The following is a 3,819-nucleotide window of genomic DNA, read 5'->3' as shown; positions in this document are numbered from 1 at the left end:
TACAAAAATTAACTCAAAATTATCTTGTAGGGCTTCCTTGGTGATGCAGTGGTTAAGAATCCTCCTTGCAATGCAGGGGACACTGGTTCAATCCCTGGTCCAGGAAGATCCCAAATGCCACAGGGCAACAGAACCTGTGCACCCTAGAGCTTGTGCTCTGCAACAAGAGAGTATCTCTTGCTTGCTGCAACTTCAGAAAGTCCACACGCAGTAACAAAGACCCAGTGCAGCCATTAATTAATTCATTAATCATGCAAATATAAAACTATAACATTTCTAGGGAAAAAACTTAGGCGAAAATTTTAAAGACTTATGATTCAGCAAAGAGTTCTTTTTTAAAAAATCAAATAAACATTTAATTAAGAAACTAATAATGCAATATTACCCAAATAAAATGTAAGCATGTGTTCAATTATCATGTTCCATATTTCAGAGGAGAGGCGTTAAGGATTTATGGAGTAAGTTTATTTACAAACATATCTAGGATGCTGAGTTCAAGGGTTTGATCCTTTTAAGAGACTGCACCTCTTAATATGCTCCTCTTCCTATCTGTCTCATGGATTACTTTTTAAGCAGTTGGTGTCTTACTATGAAGAAAGGTGCAGCAAATCCAGACCCAAAGAACAAAGTCATCATAGCTAGTAACCTCCACTTGTTTTCCACTGAAAATGGTATATTCTTCCCTGGACCCTCCTCGTAGTGGCTCCGAGGAACCACAGAGGTTGTGAACCTCCAGATGCTCTGTCCCAACATAGCACTGTTGCAAGCTTTACAAAAGATCCAGAGACTGAAGGTGGAAGCTGATTCAGCAAAGAGTTCTTAGACTTGATATCAAAAGAATGACCCACGAGAAAAAAAAATAAATTGGACCTTATCAGAATTTTTAAAATGTTACCTCTGCAAAAGACACTGTTAAGAGAATGAAAAGACATTATAGACTGGGAGAAAATATTTGCAAATCACATATCTGACAAAGATCTAGAATCTGGAATATATAAAGAACTCTCAAGACTCAACATTAAAAAAACAAGCAATTTCATCAGAAAATGGGCAAAACATAGTCTCACTGAAGAGAATGTGTAGGTAGCAAATAGTCCGTCAAAAGATATTCAACATCATTAATCATTAGAGAAATGCAAATTAAACTACAATGAGATAATCAGGAATACTTATCAAAATGGCTAAAGTGAAAAACATGATTAACACCAAATGTTGGCAAGGCTGGGGACAAACTGGATCACTCACACATTGCTGGTCAGTGTAAACTGATACAGTCCCTCTGGAAACCAGGCCCTCTGAAAAGAGCAGACATACACTTACCATAAAACGCAAACAATCACACTTCTGGGCATTTAGCCCAAAGGATCAAAGGCTTTATTTCCACGCAGGAACTTGTAAATCAATGTTCATAGCATTTTTATATGTAATATCTCAAAACTGAAAAACTAACCAAATGTCTTTTAATGGCTGAGTGGTTAAACAAACTGTGGTACATCCATACCATGGAACACTGCTGCTGCTGCTGCTGCTGCTGTTTAATCACTAAGTTGAGTCTGACAATTTTGCCACCTTAAGGACTGTAGCCCGCCAGGCTTTTCTGTCTGTGGGATTTCCCAGGCAAGAATACTGGAGTGGGCTGCCATTTCCTTCTGGAGGGGAACTTCCTGACCCAGGGATCAAACTCATGTGTCCTGCATTGAAGGTGGATTCTTCACCACTGCACAGCCTGGGAAGCCCACTATGGAACAGTTCAGTTCAGTTCAGTCGCTCAGTCGTGTCCGACTCTCTGCTATAGAACAGTAGTCAGCAATAAAAAGGAATGATATATGTAACAACCTGGACAGATCTCAAGGGATTTATGTTGTCATTGTTCAGTCACTAAGTCGTGTCTGACTCTTCATGACCCCTCGGACTGCATGCAGCACTCCAGACTTTGCTGTCCTTCACCATCTCCTAGAGCTTGCTCAAACTCATGTCCATGGAGTCAGTAATGCCATCCAACCATCTCGTCCTCTGTCGCCCCCTTCTTCTCCTCCCTTCAATCTTTCCCAGCATCAGGGTATTTTCCAATGAGTCATTTCTTCGCATCAGGTGACCAAAGTATTGGAGCTTCAACATCAGTCCTTCCAAAGAATACTCAGGGTTGATTTCCTTGAGGATTGACTGGTTTGATCTCCTTGCAGTCCAAGGGACTCTCAAGAGTCTTCTCCAACACCACAGTTCGAAAGCATCAATTCTTTGGCGCTCAGCCTTTTTTATGGTCCAAGTCTCACATCTGTACATGACTACTGGAAAAACCGTAAGTTTCACTATACGGACCTTTGTTGGCAAAGTGATGTCTCTGCTTTTTAATATGCTGTCTAGGTTTGTCATAGCTTTTCTTTCAAGCAGCAAGTGTCCTTTAATTTCATGGAACAGTCACCATCCACAGTGATTTTGGAGCCCAAGAAAATACAGTCTGCCACTGTTTCCTTCGTTTCATGAAGTGATAGAACCGGATGCCATGATCTCCATCTTTTGAATGTTAAGTTTTAAGCCAGCTGGATCACTCTCCTCTTTCACCTTCATCAAGAGGCTCTTTAGTTCCTCTTCACTCTCTGCCATTATGGTGGTATCATCTGCATATCTGAGGTTGTCGATATTTCTCCCGGCAGTCTTGATTCCAGCTTGTGCTTCATCCAGCCTAGCATTTTGCACTCTGCGTAGAAGTTAAATAAGCAGGGTGAAAATATACAGCCTTGACGTACTCCTTTCCCAATTTTGAACCTGTCCATTGGTCCATATCTAGTTTAACTTTTGCTTCTCTATCTGCATACAGGTTTCTCAGGAGGCAGGTAAAATGGTCTGATATTCCCATCTCTTTAAGAATTTTTCACAATTTGGTGCGATCCATACAGTAAAAGGCTTTTGCTTAGTCAATAAAACAGAAGTAGCTGCTTTTCTGGAATTCCCTTGCTTTTTCTATGACAAAGATATTGGTAATTTGATCTCTGGTTCATCTACCTTTTCTAAATCCAGCTCATAATCTGTAAAATAATCTGTAATTTCTTGGTTCATGTGCTGTTAAAGACTAGCTTGAAAGATTTTGAGCATTACCTTGCTAGTATGTGAAATGAGCACAATTGTATGGTAGTTTGAGCATTCTTTGGCATTGTACATTTTTGGGATTGGAATGAAAACTGACCTTTTTATTGAAAGAAAAAACCAATCTCAAAGGATATCTACTGCATGATTTCATATGTAACATTCATGAAATAATATAATTATAGAGATGGAGAATGAATTAGTGGTTGCCAGGGGTTAGGGAATGGGTGTGGCTACGGCTAGTGCCAGTAGTAAAGAACCCGCCTGCCAATGCAGGAGACATAAGAGACATAGGTTTGATCTCTGGGTCAGGAAGATCCCCTGGAGGAGGAAATAGCAACCCACTCCAGTATTCTTGCCCGGAGAATCTCACGGACAGAGGAGCCTGGCAGGCTACAGTTCATAGCATGGCAAAGAGTTAGACACAACTGAAGTGACTGAGCACACAGGTGGCTATGCAGATGTAATACCAATGATGTGTCTTGTGATGATGTCACAATTGAGTATTTTTTTGTAACAGTGAGATATAATTTATATATGCATTTTGGTCCCTTGAGCGTGTTGATTACTCAAGGCTACACTTAAGATAAAATTGCATATACCTATGGTGCATGTTGCTGCTGCTGCTGCTGCTAAGTCCCTTCAGTCATGTCCAACTCTGCATGACCCCATGGACTGCAGCCTGACAGGTTCCTCTATCCATGGGATTCTCCAGGAAAGAGTACTGGAATGGGT

At 40.7% G+C, this 3,819-nt stretch overlaps 1 pseudogene; it reads right to left on the bottom strand.

Moving 5' to 3' along the window:
- Positions 1-409: 409 nt before the first annotated feature.
- On the bottom strand, positions 410-753 carry LOC148778387 (cytochrome c oxidase subunit 7C, mitochondrial pseudogene; annotated as a pseudogene).
- Positions 754-3,819: the final 3,066 nt, after the last annotated feature.

The sequence above is a fragment of the Moschus berezovskii genome, chromosome 3, assembly GCF_049115385.1.
Source record: "Moschus berezovskii isolate FMDL1 chromosome 3, NW_MosBer_1.0, whole genome shotgun sequence".
NCBI lineage: Eukaryota > Metazoa > Chordata > Mammalia > Artiodactyla > Moschidae > Moschus > Moschus berezovskii.
This window is presented reverse-complemented; position numbering and strand designations above follow the sequence as displayed.